The sequence below is a fragment of the Lygodium microphyllum genome, chromosome 7 (assembly GCF_053477565.2).
Source record: "Lygodium microphyllum isolate KBCC chromosome 7, Lygodium_microphyllum_v1.1.10, whole genome shotgun sequence".
Classification (NCBI taxonomy): Eukaryota; Viridiplantae; Streptophyta; class Polypodiopsida; order Schizaeales; family Lygodiaceae; genus Lygodium; species Lygodium microphyllum.
Genome location: NC_141141.1, coordinates 52,169,588 through 52,185,617, shown reverse-complemented (window position 1 = coordinate 52,185,617; position 16,030 = coordinate 52,169,588). Strand labels below are relative to the sequence as shown.

At 46.7% G+C, this 16,030-nt stretch overlaps 1 protein-coding gene across 2 annotated transcripts in view; it reads left to right on the top strand.

Annotated features, from left to right (window-relative positions):
- The window catches only part of LOC148033440 (uncharacterized), an 85,494-nt gene that overhangs the window by 45,793 nt on the left and 23,671 nt on the right, over positions 1-16,030 (top strand). The window lies entirely within an intron of this gene.

Here is a 16,030-nt window from a genome sequence, read left to right as displayed (position 1 = left end):
GACCGTCGAGTCTATCCTACGGCAGGGTGGTCCCGGTTAGTTGAGAGCTTTCCTCAATGGAATTTATTTGATGCGAACGTTAGATAGACAAGGATCTTAGAACTTGTAAGTTAAAAACCTGATTCATACCTTTTTAGGGGACCGGAATGGGACTATGCCCTACGGGCAGAGAGGTCGAGCGATGCATCCCTCTCATTTCCCATTCTCTTTGAACCAAGTGCGGTATGAGTCTGCTTTGGTCCAGTTGTATCTGCGCAAAGTGGAGCAGTTGTAGACCAACGCCAGAAGGTTGTTAGGAAGACCCGACTACGAGGAACCTGTACTTCAGGTTGATCCTAGTGGGAACAGCCGGATACTTCCGTTGCGAGGCAGACTCGAGAGACCCTAGTTGGCAAACCCCATGTCATTTCTTGGGAGTGCCGAGTGGCATCTTCTAGATATATCTCTCGATGGACTGCTAAGACGTGTTCCACAATTTGAGGAGCGGACACGTTACATGGAGAGAACTTCATGTTGATGTCGATCTTACCAGCTCTTGCAAATAGAGAAGAATCATAGCAGCCCTCTATGTTTGTCAACAATACCTCACAACAACATACATGACTATCGTGTTAGCAATACCTCGAAGCACATGCGACCATGGATTCCATGTCTTCAATTAGATTGCCAAATTGTTTCCTCATAGGAGCTTGGACCAGGAGACAATCTTGCTCTCTGTCAAGAAAAAGCCCATCATGAACTTGGATATCAATCCCAATTGAAGGATTTCAAAACTACTAGGCTTCAGTGGATGTGGAAGGTACGTATGTTTGTGGATCCTTTGCACGTGTATACTTGTATAGATAAGGCTCACTTGCCCCTCTTCACACCCTTTCACACTTCCTCTTTGGCAGGGGACAATCGTGAGGGTGTAAAGAAATACCCTAATGCAAAAACATGAATGAAAGTGTATGACAAAGCATAAACTCAACAAAACACAGCTAGGGTTAGGGTAATCGAGAGACAATGAACACAATGAAGATTGAATGAATAAATATAATACAATGCTCATGCAGCAAACAAACTGTGCAGGGAATGTAAACAAATTGTGCAGGGAATGAAGATTGTACCCTGAACTCTTGTGCCTAGAGGACCGAGATAGAGGTAATGGGCGGGAGAGTGTGTCATACTTGTGATGGATCTTGAAATGCAGCAAGCCAGCCTCCAGGTGTCGGACAAGAGCAAACACAGCAAAGAGTGAAGCTAGATCAGTGTTGGATAGGTAGAAGAGTGAGAAAACCACCAAACGTGGCCTCTAGTAGATGGGTGACAAGCATATCACTAGGATGAGCCAAATGCAAGGATAAGTGTAGGCAACAGTAGATGAGAGAAAAACAACAGTCTGAAGGAGCAGTCACTTGTAGCTAGAGATGACCCAAGTGCAGCAAATGTAGTTCGAAATTGGTCACCAGCTGTAAACGCAGCCTCTAGAGGGCTGGCAAACACAGCAAACAGCAATAGACTGCTCGACAGAGGTTGGAAACAGGCAGTGGATGGTAGAGAGAGTGTTGGGGAGCCTTGGTTGAGATGTCCTTTGCAAGCCAGGTGTGGGCAGCGAAGCTAGCGGGTGTGAAACTTCCAAAAACGAGATTGAGTTGAATGGAGGGCAATAAAACAGCCTTCCTTCAATGGATGGTTGGTAATTCCCTGATTAAAACTTAATTACAACACTAAGCATTTATTGCAAAACTGATAATACAAATTAACCTGCTAATCTTTGGATAATGGACACCTAGTTGGCCCTAAAACCGGTGCTCCTTTCAGTATTTCTTTAGCTTTATTGAAGTAGTAGTTGATTTACAATGGGATTTTCCCACCCCCTTCTTAATCCAAACTCCCCTTGTTGTCCAAAGTGATTAGCAAGTCTTCAATCTGATTTGCCCCACTTTGAGAAGATGGGAAATGCCCCAAATTTGATGGTTGGCTGGTCCTCCACCTGATTTCAGCTGAAAATCACCTTTAGCCTTGAATAATTCAAGTCTTGGAGTCTTCAATTTCTAGCACGCTTCCGGAGGTAGCTGCTAAACCATCATTTTTGCTTTGTAAATTAGGGTTTACAGTAGAGATTCACCCAAAATCTCCTTCAATGGTTGGAGTGTTGTAAGACTTAGAGCAAAGTTGGGAAATGGTTGGAGAAAGAGAGAGAATGCTGTAGAGAGAGAATTTAGAGATTTGTTGCAAGAATTTAGTGAAATTGAGCTGTTGACCCAGTTTTCCAACCCCAAATGGATTCACCAACAGGAAAGAGAGCATCAAAGGCTGTATTATTTAGGAGAAAGTGCATCAACCACGATCACTAGCTTCCCCTACTCAGGAATATGAACCTACCTTTATCAAAATGGTCTCCAATAGCTGAGAAATGGCCCCAAAAGCAAGCAATAGCAGTCTAATCTCTCTTTCCAATAGCTCCAAAATGCAAAAACGAGATTTTATTCTCTCCAACCTCAATTCAGCCCTCCCAAACTTGCATGGGAAAGTTTTGCCAAGTGGCAACCTTCTAAACTAAAATTTTAGCATTGTCCACATTATTAGATTAATTTTCAGTCTAAAATTATTGAAAAGTAATATAATAATTGTTTGGGTATCCAAAAAAAAGTCAAACTAGCCAATAATTAAATTGACTAGGCCACCTCATCTCTTGAGTGTCCCCATTCCGTTTTTGGCCATTAGATTGGCGTTACATACCATTGAACGCTACATCTCTAGTATCACCAACTGACACTTACGGCCAAATAAATAACTTAGGCCAATTATTGGCACCAAATACCACCTCGTATCTATGCGACATAACTAACTGCAACTTTTCGTTGGCCTAGGGATGGAGCAATTGAGCAATTAACTAATGGAAAATAAAAGAGAATGAAAGAATTAATTAATGTACAATAATACTCAATCACGAATGAGAGAATGTGTATTAATGAGTGAAAGAGAGTACAACGGTCAAGGTGATTGCATTGAATAATGCCACACTTGTGCAAATGAGGCATGAAGTGCCTTTAAATAATAAAAAATAAAACCCTAATGACTTAACTGTCATAGGAAACCCTAAAATAAACCCTAACCCTAGTGTCCTATGCAATAGTGTCACTTAGTGCTTAGGACATTAGGGTTAGGGTTTATTTTAGGGTTTCCTATGACAGTTAAGCCATTAGGGTTTTATTTTTTATTATTTAAAGACACTTCATGCCTCATTTGCACAAGTGTGGCATTATTCAATGCAATCACCTTGACCGTTGTACTCTCTTTCACTCATTAATACACATTCTCTCATTCGTGATTGAGTATTATTGTACATTAATTAATTCTTTCATTCTCTTTTATTTTCCATTAGTTAATTGCTCAATTGCTCCATCCCTAGGTCAACGAAAAGTTGCAGTTAGTTATGTCGCATAGATACGAGGTGGTATTTGGTGCCAATAATTGGCCTAAGTTATTTATTTGGCCGTAAGTGTCAGTTGGTGATACTAGAGATGTAGCGTTCAATGGTATGTAATGCCAATCTAATGGCCAAAAACGGAATGGGGACACTCAAGAGATGAGGTGGCCTAGCCAATTTAATTATTGGCTAGTTTGACTTTTTTTTGGACACCCAAACAATTATTATATTACTTTTCAATAATTTTAGACTGAAAATTAATCTAATAATGTGGACAATGCTAAAATTTTAGTTTAGAAGGTTGCCACTTGGCAAAACTTTCCCATGCAAGTTTGGGAGGGCTGAATTGAGGTTGGAGAGAATAAAATCTCGTTTTTGCATTTTGGAGCTATTGGAAAGAGAGATTAGACTGCTATTGCTTGCTTTTGGGGGCAAAGCGCTACCAGAGCTACTAGGACTGATTGACAACCTCATGGAGAAGGAAGCAGGAACGATATCATGAATAGACGCTAACCAAGGAGAGGACCAGCTGTACCTGGGTGAATTCCCAATCATAGTCCAAGACATGGTTAATGAACTAATGAGTCAATGATAGTATCCCATAGATGAAACAAAATTGTGAACTTCCCTATGACAAGTGGGTGGGCTTAGGGCCACAAGAACAACCATCTTTTCATACCAGCCACACTCATAACATGACCCAATAGCAAACCATAAGGCATCCCAAATACAAATTTTTGAGGATTCAATGCTATGCAATACTCATGACATTGCTCACAGTATGCACGTAGAACAATCAACTACCTAGGATGGGTCATGGTAGCTACCCCTAAATCATCTATGAAAACCTTTAGCTCTTCAGGGGATATATATTGGTAAATGTCTTATCAACTATTCTTTGTCAATATCCAAGAGCATTACATGGGAAAAAGCCATCACATGGCATGCAAAAGTACCAAAAATTGTAATGAACATCATCTTTAACTTATCCTCTTCAACTATGGCAATCCATTTAGTATCTTGCTTTTGATTTTTGTGCATTTAGAGTAGGATAGGTAGGAGAAATCATAGGAAATCAAAGAGGGAAGCTTGAAGTTCACTACTGTAAAACACTCTTAAACAAGGAAATGAAAACAAAAGAGTGCTCAGATATCTCTGAGTCAAAGGTCGAGTGATTGGGAAGGCTAAGGTGCAGGCCAATGAGGGCTTAAGGTCCTGGGTGACCAACGAAAATCTCATTTACAGTTCTGGCTTTGTGAGAGAGAGAGAGAGAGAGAGAGAGAGAGAGAGAGAGAGAGAGAGTTCATTTATGTGATAGTAAGTTTGAAAGTTCATTTATACTAAAGTAATTTTAATGTTCATTTATACTACAGTAAGTTTAAAAGTTTCATATTTAAGTCAAGTCTCTCCTTTCATTTTTTCCCATTACTCTTCACTATACCCTCCACCTTTCTATCCTACATCATCACAACCATAGCACGTTCCAAGCTTTCTATCGAGAGGCAACGGTGGCATTGGGAAGCATTGGGCGATAGGGTGTATTCAAATTACCTAGGAATTATCATTTTTGATGGGCACATGTCTTATCATCAAAGGCGTGGCGATAATATTTGTTTAGGAGCGCTTATTTATTGAATGACCAAGAGACAAAGAAGATCATAGCGAGCCATGATGTGGTATTCAAGGAGCAGCCACATATAGTGGAAAAAGAGAATAGAAGTTCTTCCACTTTATCATCAAGAGAAGAAGTAGCTCACTATAAACATATCCCAAGAGTTGTCCCTAGTGTCCTATGCAATAGTGTCACTTGGTGCTTAGGACATTAGGGGCGAAAACTGCATTTAATGATAGTTTGTTTTTTGCAAATAAAATGTGGGTAATTATATTACTTCAGAAAAAACCTCGAATACAAGGAAGTGCTTATGCTCAACAGACTAGCTGGAGTTGATGTAGAGTCATAGATATATCAGGTGTACAAGCCTCTCAGGGCGGTCTAGGGAGGATGGGGCAAGAAGCCATGGAGGAGGGGTATATCACCATCTGGGGCTATTTGCTTGCATCATGAAAAATAGGTCTTGGCCGCCCCAAGTGCGCATGAAATGACAACGGAGCTCCTGACGAGCCTTGGACTTGCCCTGCACTTGATCCCATCGGCTGTGGAGGGAGTGGATGATGGAGGTCTAGAGCTCTGCTAAGGTCGCCTGTATTGAAAGTCTCTCTCTGCCGAAAGCCTCCGGACACCGCGCCTTCTAGATATGCCATCCAGTAAGACTCCCTATGATCTCCCATATCTCAGAGCGGTCTGCTGTGGGCTCCAGTACCTGGCCGATGGGTAGAGGCTCCAAACCGATCACTGCGCACGACCCTGCCTCGATAATGAATATCGTGTCCTACATCTTGGTCTTGTACAGGTGACGACCTTGGTTGATTGCCTGCCAGCGGAAAGCTCCCCATGAGAGACATCCAAGGTTGGGTGCTATACGGCGAAGGATGCGGCATGCTCCTCTCCACACGAGCTGCGCCACCTCACACGACTAAAGGCAGTGCTTTGGGGTTTCCAGAGGCTGTTGTGTCCAACGCTTACAATCTCCCTCCTGCATTTGGGCAAGCCAACTTCCCACCACCAAGCCTCCATGTGCCACCAGGCATAAGAAATACGATATCCTCCTCGGCCTCCAACTATCCCATAGGCAGCACGAGAAGGTCAGTGGAAAGGCTCCGTGATGATGTGCTCTGCCCAGTGCTTGCTACGTGACGGCGTCCAATCCATATCCTCCTGCATCAGTACATGTCTGCCAATCGTGGCAATGTACTCCAGGAACCTCGGTGGCTTCTTGGTGATTGCAGTGGCCGGCCATAGCCACTCTCTCGAATCCCACTCTAGCTCATCAAGTGGCGTGCTCTCTCAGACCCAAAGGCGCCAACTCCCTGAGCTCCTTCTAGAAGACAAAAGGGTCGAGTCGCCATATCTTTCCCTGAACGCCAATCACGCGGATCCTCCTCCATGAAAGGAGAGCTATCCCCTCATCCTATTGCCCTCTATCAAGAGCCAGATGTGCCACCCCCCCACCCACCCTCCCGTGTACGGTGAAGAAGGTCCCAGGCGGAGCGCAGCCCACTCTACCTGCCACCTGTAGGGGGATGCGTGCTGGTGAAAACGTAGCGGCCCATACCTCCTTGAGCTCTATCGGCTCTTGTATCAGGGGAGCAAGCCACTCCTAAGGTATTGCTACGTCTATCTTCCTTCTCCTCAACTCCACTTCACTTTGGCAGCATGATACTCGCTGCAACACCTCCTTGTCCTCCATCTTATATGCCTCCCGCCATGTCTTGATGGTACGAGCCGGACCGGCCTCAAACCAGCCCATTGGATGTGGGGGGCGCTTGCCAATTTGTGCCCCTTCCCGATCTCTGAACTGGGGGTTTCAGATCACCGGCTGATGGCCTATCTCCTCTTGGCAGCCTGGGGGACTCTAGATTAGGGCCTTACGGAGGCTATGCTACCACACGCGGAGCAAGCTGCGTAGGAAAGGTGATCCGGGGGGGGGGTGGTCTGGGTTGATGTGAAGATCCATCTCAGAGACGGCCTCCACTCACCACCAAACCTCGGTCTACAATCCTGAAGACCCTCCTGCAATAGGACCCTCCAGGTTTGCCCTCCTGGTATGAGGCCGTGGACAACTAGCTTGCCCAAGAGGGCCATACTCTGATACTCTGGGTCTATGATCCCAAGCCCTCCCTCTAACCTATTTCGTATGATGGTCGCCCATGCCACCTTGCCCTTGGAATCCTTGGAGCCGTCTGACCTGGACCAAAGGAAGTTCCGTACTAGGCGGCGAAGTTGCACTATGCAAGATGAGGAGAAGCATCAACATGAGGCGATGTACCACGCTATCGCTAGGAGGACCTGGTTAATTACCAGGGCTCGGCTTGCTAGTGAGAGGTGAGCCATACTCCAATAGGTCAGCTTTCTCCGAATAGAATCCAGGACTGGATGAAACTGTTGGGCGGGAGTGATGTTGAGTCCCACTTGGAATCCTAGGTAATGGACGGTTTGCCCTCTGCTCACCCATCTAAATCCCAGGTGGATGCTCCACCTTGTGCTAGAGTTCGGGTCTGTGAGGAAACCAATTGACTTTCACCATTTGATTTTTGCTCCCGCTATAGAATAGAACACCTCAAGAGCCAGCCTCACTCTCTCCAATATCAACTTATTGTCCTCTATGTGAAGTGCTGCATCACTTGCATACTCTGAGTCTAACAACTTAGTCTTGTCTCTCACTGGAAGTCGGAGGCCGCGTAATCTGCTTACACGTGACCTGAGGAAGTGAAACATCGCCTCTGTAAAGAGTAGAAACAGGTACAGAGCCAAGGGGCAGCCTTGCCGGACCGATCTCTCCAATCAAAACTCCTCTCCTTGCCTACCACCTATGAGAACCCTGCTGGTGGCCGATTTGTAAAGTGCGGAGACACTGCGAATCCAAGCCTGGGGGAAACCCAGCCTCACCATGGTGCCCTCTAGGAAATCCCAGTCCACCCTGTCATAAGCTTTCTCGAAATCCAAGAGTAGTACGGCCAGTCTCTGCCCACTGTACTGAGCCCACTCTGTCGCCTCAAAGAAGGTGAATGCGTTGTCTAGGATGCTCCTATCCTGGACAAAGCCTGTCTATGTGTCATGAATGATGTTTGGAAGCATAGGGTGTAGTCGCCTACCAATCATCTTTGCCAGTGCCTTATAGGCCACTAACAATAAGGTGATCGGTCTCCACTAGGAAAGCTCCAACCGGTTTGCCCCTTTGGGGAGAAGACTGATAAGGCTTGCCGACAGACTCCTTAGCTTTTGTCCTGAAATGAAAATCTCCTCGAAGGCCATCAGTAGGGGGTCCTTCACCACCTCCCAGTAGGTAGTGAAGAAGGCCTCAGAGAGGCCATCCTCTCCCGGGCATTTTTTGCTGAAGACCGTCTTGTGTATGAAAGCCTCCTCTAGTTCCTTCTCTGTAAAGGGGGCTAGGAGGGAGCGTCCCATCTCCTCTGTGACGAGGGACGGGATGTGATCCTAGACTTGTTGTCTACATTGCTGTCCTCTAGCTAAGGATCTATTACCTGTTGGAAAAGGCGTATGTAGTAGTCGGTGGCAATCTCCATCACCTTGTCTGGGGGCTAGAATGAGTCCTCCCATACTGATCTCGAAGGTTGCGTATCTACTCTCATGAGTTGCGAGGCTGGTGGACTTGGAAAAACTCCCTACACATCGTGTCCCCCTTCCGCGTCCAGAAGGCTGTTGAGGTGCAGAAAGAGAACTCCGAGCACCTGTCCTCTAGGCCAGCAATGGCTGCTCGCACATGCACCTCTTGTGCATGGAGGGTGGGAACCCCTGGTGCCTCCTGTAATAATCTCTGCGTGGCTACAAGCTCCTATCGGAGTGCTCTCTCCTCCTCCAAGCTCTGCTACCTAGCCTGTATGGCTGCCTCTTGGTAGATACTGCTCGACTCGGCTAGGAGCACTGCAACCTCCTCTGCCATCCGGTCCCTCCTGCCCCACTCCCTCGTCCAAATCTGCTCAATCTATCTCTTTACCTTCTCCCTTCTATAGATCAAGTCAGGGATCCGATAGGATCGTGTGTCTAGGGCAAATGCTGGGGGATCAAGTGTCAAGAGAACCGGGCAATGATCGGGACAACGTGGTCCTCGCCAACCTGCCCAATCTGGCCTCCATCAGAGCCTCCCCACTCTCCCACATAGAACTTGTCCAACCGCTCTAGTAGGACTCCACCTAGGCGCCTGTATCCCCAAGAGAAGTCCAGCGACCTCTCCCTCTGTGGAAGGCAGGGTCTCTCTAGGCATTGCGTGCTTCTACTGGTAGAAGAAAGACCTACTATGCCTCCTACTCCTCCCCAGCCATGCCCTGGTAGTTTTTGCCTTTGATCTGTTGGTTCTCTAAAGCCTCCAGGTTGTTGAAATCTCCTCCAATGATCTAGGAGTCTACCTCTGGGAGTCCATCCGCGATCTCCATTGAAAACCTGCTGCATGTCCTAACCTCCGTAGGGGCATAGACATTGAGGGCTCCAAGGTACGAGTTCCTAATATTCAATTTGATCCATAGAACCCTCCCTGCCACTATCGTCTCGTGGTCTCGTACCCAGGCGGCGAGACTTGGGCCAATAGAGGTGCATACGCCTCCACTCCTGCCGTGGGCACCGATGACGTGCTCCGAGTAAGTGTGTGAGCTGCTCGGGAGTACCTTCCCTACCCGTTGGGCCTGGGTGGGAGTGAGCTTGTGCTCTTGTAGAAGTAAGATGTCGATTCATCCAGCAAGGGCAGGTTGCAGCTCCTACCGAACAATCAACTTCTTGGAACCACGTGCCCCACTATAGTGGATGCTATCCATATTCCAGGATGCAAGGTGTAAATTCATAGGGAGACCTATGATTGATTGAACAAGCATTTGTTCGGTGTGGAAGCTATTGACGAAGAAGAGGAACTATGAGACATACGTATACGCTTCGTTGTCGGCTTGGAGGGTGAACTCCATTCCCCCATGGTAGCCCTCGGGCCGGACCATGGGGGTGATGGATACGCTTGGTGGTACCACAAGGTCATCTATCAACCAAGTTGAGAGGCGAGACTCTGTACATTGGTAGAAATGGGCTGCGTGTGCTAGGGGCCAGTCGATCACATCCATCGACGCTCTCCACTGCGGAGGGGCTCGAAAGATAATACTCAGATGAGGGACCTTGGCCCCAGCCCCGGTCCCAGCCCACCAGTTGATGTCTATCATGCAACCCGGCCAGTGCCGGGAGAAGAGTGCCAGTTCACCTTCTCCCATCCACTGGGAGATGTGGTCTGCCACCTGGCTCTTCACTTGCTCCTCTATCTGAGTCGTCGTCTAGCCTCTTGTGTGAGAGGTCTGAAGGAAGAAGGCGTAGTTTGGTCCATCTGGTGGTGCTAGTAGATGGACCTTGCTGCTCCTAGACTTGCGTACCACGAAGATTCCCACTCCAGGGGTAGTGGGAACACTCCGCGCTCCGCAACTCTCAAGTAAGACCACGGCCCACTGCGAAAAAACTCGTGGTAGCAGTTGTGCGTGTCTCAGGAAAGTGTGACGGGGGGAGCATGGACAGATGAACCGGTGGATGTGTGAGGGGGGGCTAGATTGTTGGTGGATGGAGGATGTCGACGTCTGGGGCTCCTTACCTCTTGTGGGAGTGGGGGGAATGGTCAAATGTACTAGGTGAGGATCAAGGGGGGAGGGGTCGGCGGGGGTGATAGTGGGGAGGGGGAGGATCAAGGGGCAGTAGGGTGGTCGGAGGCACTTGGTAGGTGTGGGGGGGGTCAGTAGCGTTGGGTGAAGGGGAGTGTGGGCTAGGGTCAGGGGGGAGCTATGGGGAGGGGGAGGGGAGGGGATGGGGTTTGTGGGCCCTTGGGTGATACGGCTTGTGAAGCCTCTGTGGGGGGTGGATGTGTAGACCTGTGGACTTGTCGGGTAGGACGAGGAGGGGAGGGCGTGTGGTGCTCTGCCGGGGGGGTGACGCTTGTCCTTCTGCTCCCCGCCGTGACTATGTTTGAGGAGCTACGTGTGGCCCCCCTTTCCGTCTCCCTCTGTCATCTCTGTACTCGTGTGAAACCGTCCGCATTCACTTGTGGGCCTATTGGCAAAGCCGCCCTAGCTCTGAAGTGCATGCACTGTGCTGCTTGGTGCCCAAAGTCATGGCATTGCAGGCACTGCCCTGGCTGCCCGGCCACAATGACCTGCTACTTAAAGGAGCGTACGCCTGCCTCAATCTCTAAGAACTGTGGAATATTCTTGGTCTCTTTCATTGCCACCCGTACCTTTGGGACTCTTGCGGCTGGCATTGCGCCCACGAAAGAGGTGGGAAGGACAGTGCCAAGAGCCGTCCAAAGTCTTCCACCAACTGGCGATACTCTATTGCTAGTCTGAGGAAGAGAAGGGTAACTAGGTGTCTAAGGAATTTGTTGTGGAGTGCGAATGTCTCCACTGTGAAGCCACTGTACCAAGGGACCATGTGGATGACCCCCTTCGTGGAAGCATAGGGTGAATTGGCCAGTAACTCAGGGGCTGCGTCTGCCGAGGTGAGTTGAACCATGAAGATCCCTTGACACATTAGAATTGCCTCCACTATCTGCGACGTGCTGATGCGCAACGTGCAGTCAAGCTAATCCCAAAGTTGGGCCTTGGATGGGGAATGACCTACTAACTAACCAAAGATCACTGTTTCTTTAAGCTCCAGCTTTGCGGCATGGACGGCTAAGAGTTGTTCCTTAGAGAGGCCGACGCGCAAGGTGTTTGACTAGGGGGCACTCGCAGAATGTATCGGCGTTTGACTAGAGGTTTCCATTGCGCGCCCCTGTTGAGAATCTATCAAACACGCTGCTGCGCTGTCGGAGGGGGAGGGGAAGTTGCTGCAGAGGGAGGGAGCAACTGGAGTGAAGAAAGGGGGGGGGGCGATGGCGAGGAGGGGGGGAGGGGGACGGGAAAATGCCTTTTATCACGGTGGAGGGGGGGTGTTTGGCACCCAAGTAAGCTGGCTTGCAATGGCCACAGTGCGGGTGTTGGGCCTGTTGAACGAGGCTGGGCTGTAGTACGAAAGAGGTGGAGGACCAAGGCGGAGGGATTAGGGCGAGTTCAGGCGGGGGCAAGCTGGCGAGGGGGGAGGAAACAAAAGGCGGGCGTGTGATAGGCAGACACAACGTTGGGGGAGGCCGTGCTGTTGTACTGCTACGCGCACACCGTGTAAAAAAATCTAGAGTGTGGCTTACTTTTAGATTTAGAGAGCCAATGCCATTTTAGACATTAGTGTTAGTGTCCATGGTTCAAAAATATTAGATTTTAGTCAATTTTTAATATTCTAGAGGTTATCTCTTGTAAAAAAATCTACAAAACTATAGACAATTTCTAGATTAGGATGACATGTAAAAGAAAGCATGTAGCTTTCAGCTAATTTGAGAGGATTTTATGTAAAAAGAGAGATTAGCGAATGTGTGACGCGCGATCGCTGTATTCAGGCAGTGAACAACACTCCGAAAGTGGAAGATGAAGAATGAGCGATCTGGTAGGATTTTGGCCAAGTGTCCTGGTATTTAACCCCTTTTGGAGCCATTGGAAGGATCAGATTGGCGATTTGAGCAGCATAGAGGAAGTTATTATTTTGTACACATTTTTATCTAATAGATTTATATTTTCTCATAATGCTGAAAGAAACTAATAGGCTTCATCTCTGTTAGTATTCTTCTATATTTTCTAATTCTTTTTTTAAAGTATTCTTCTACATCTTCAATCTCTTCGAACCCCTTCTCTTCTGTCTACTCCTCTCCTTGAATCTACCTTCACCCTGTTGTCACTTATCTTCAAGAACTTGGCTTGAAACCTTCAACCCTTCTCTTATCTCTACCATCTCTGGAGTCTAAGCTCTTGAATCCCGATACATTCTTCTCTTGAAGGCTTGAAACCTAGGTGAGTAGGTATATGCATAGCCCATAGACTATACACTGGCAAGCTATTAGGCAGATCTTTAGATACTTGCAAGGTACTCTGTCACATGCATTATTATTTCCTAGGGGGAAAGACTTGCAATTACAGGCTTACAGTGATTCAGATTGGGTCGATGATGTAGACATTAGGCAGTCTACTAGTGGACATTGTTTCTTTTTGGGTCATTCATGCATTTTATGGCTACCTCGCAACAGTGGACGTATGGTTGCGTAGATTATTGGCTGATTTACATTTACAATTGGAGGGTCCTACACCCATTCTTTCCGACAATCAAAGTGCTATTGTAGTGGCATGAAATCCTTGTCTCATGCTTGTATGAAACATATTGAGGTGCATTACCATTATGTCAGAGAGATGTGCTATGAAGGAGAGAGAAGCTCGATCATAGTAACATGGAACGGGGAACGGGAACGGAGATGGGGACGGGGGACGGCTAAAAGCAAGGAACGGGGACGGGGGGTGGAACACGGGAGGAAACGGCATACATAAATAGCATTTGAAAATGTATGCATGTGATGTGGTGGATGGATGTGTGGGCATAGTAATAGGGGATGCCCATTTTATAGCTTCTTGTCCCAGTCCCATCCCCATGTTAGAGCTCCCTCTCATGGTAACAAGGGATGGCAATTTATTATTCTTGTCCCTGTGGGCTCGTCCCAATTCCCATCCCTACCCCAAAATCGGTCCCATGTTACTATGTGTGTGGGTGAATGTATACTACCAAAGAACATACAAAAAAGCCTCCCCCTAAAAGACATCTACTCCCAATTTATTATTAAAAAAAAAAACTGGTCAAAAACATCCCCTAATAGGGGACTGGGTAGGGGATGGCCGGGACGAGGGGATGGCTGTTGGGGACGGGACAGGGGATGTCATTCCATTTTGGCGTCCCCATTCGGCCCATCCGTTTGGGACGGTCATTCCCTATTACTATGAGCTTGATGTATGTTCGTACACAAGAAAATGTTGCATACATTTTCATCAAGGCACTACCTTGTGAGAAGTTTGAGGCTTTTTGTAAGTCCTTAAACTTGCTACCCTTTGGTAATTGACCATTTTTGTGCTTTACCACATTGGCATTGCAAGGGGTGTTGGATTCTATGGGCAGTGCTCAATGTTTTAGTCTTTAGTTCTTTTTCAGGTTTTAGTGTGAACACAACTAAAGTTGTAAGTTGTGTCACCACTCTTAGAGTTAGAGCCAGAGTTAACTCTAGTTGAGTTAGAGCTAGGTCTATCGTAGACCTATCTTGTACGTTTCATTCTCATTCTTTCAGTTCAACAAGTACACTCTACTCTTTCGCTTCAGCACACATGACTGGGTGAAAGATAGATTGATGATGGCTTTGGAGGAGTCTTCCTTTTATAGCCCAGGAAGGTAGTTTGATTGGCTTGTTTGACCATATTATGAACCTTTCCTAGTTGGCCATGGAATATTCGCTTTATTGTCGGGTTAGGGGGCATTGCCTCTCAACCATTGTCAAGGGGGACTATTGGCCCCCCCTGAGACCCCCCAACTAGGGGCTGCTTGTGCAGCTCACGGCCCTCAAAATAGGGGTCTTTGATAACTCCCACATTCTGCAACTCGATGCATTGCACCTCGAGTTGGTATGAATATAACTACTCTATGTAACCCAAAGGTTGGATCCACAAAGATCACCTTTTTACCATTCGATCACATAGACCGCATCTGACATACAAGGTATTCATTGATTAAGCACCTAATTATAGTAATCAACAAATAAACTTAAATTGAAATGCGCAATTTACCTTAGTAATCTTGGACAATAGACACCCGGTTAGCCCCAGAATTGGTGCCCCTTTGAGTATTTCTTTAACTTCAACTGCTAATGGATTGAGTACAAGTTGAGATTCCATAATCTTCTTTGCTGATCCAAAAGCCCCTTGCTGTACATACATTCAACAAGCAAATTGGGTCATTTGCCCCTTGATTTTCATCTAGGAATTGCACAAATGGAACCACCAACTGGCCAAATATTGCCCCAATTCACAATGGATGGCCTTGCATTTGAAATCCCTATTAATTCCGTGAAATTCAGGTGTTGATTTCAACGTATGATACTGATCAACAATGCTGTTGCTAACCCTTGGAAGGTGACTCCCTACTGTCCCCTACTTGGTGAGGCTGCCAGATGGCTGTCTTTCGCAGCAAATTTCTGTTCTTTGATTAGAAAATGAACCAACAGTTCTCTCTCTCCCTCTCCCAAGTTGTAAATTGATTGAATGGCTGAGACCTAGTCTCCAAAAATATTTTCTCAGTTTGCATGGGCATTTTTGTCAAGTGGCAGCCTTCTAAACCCATTTTTCAATATTATCTAGCCATTTAATTAATTTTCAGAAGTAAATATTCTTGAAAATTAATTTCAGCCCTTTTGACCCTGCCCAAAATTAAATGTGCCCATGCATACTTAAATTGGCTAGGCCATTTGCAACTTGGAGTAGTTCTCAACCTCTATTGACCCTTAGACTGGCATTGATTAATTAATTAATGGTAGTCCCTAGTATCACTACCGACATTTGTTGGCCAAATAACTGTTCCAGGGTCAAAACTGACACCAGTTGATCCACAAAGCCCAGTTGGCATAACTTATCACAACCTTTGCCTTTGACACCCATTACATCCTTGGGGTCCTTGGCTTGTTACCATGAAATAACTGCCATGTGCATCAGTTGCTAAACAACCTTGCACATTTGAGTAATAACTTAATCAAACGTTATCAGTAAGATTAGAGCATCTCAAAATTTCACATCCTCGTGACACCTTACAACTTAGAGCACCATGGATCATTGGTGGCACCTTATGAGGGTGGGGCATTGAACATATCTTAGAACAGTCGTGTATAACAATGAGTCACTGGCTGTGTGAGCATGGGCATTTGCTCCTTCTCTCCAACAGGACCTACTTTAGAAGGCTGCAAGTGAATGAATGACTCTGGAGGAGAGAGCCAAGCAATAAATGTAGATGAGGAGCCAACCAAGAATTGGGGTGTTTGCCCATGGGACAACCGAAACACATTGAGTACATCTGAGTTTTGGGCCTCTTTAGTAAGCTGATGAAGGTTTAATGTGTGATGTACCTTTTTCAGC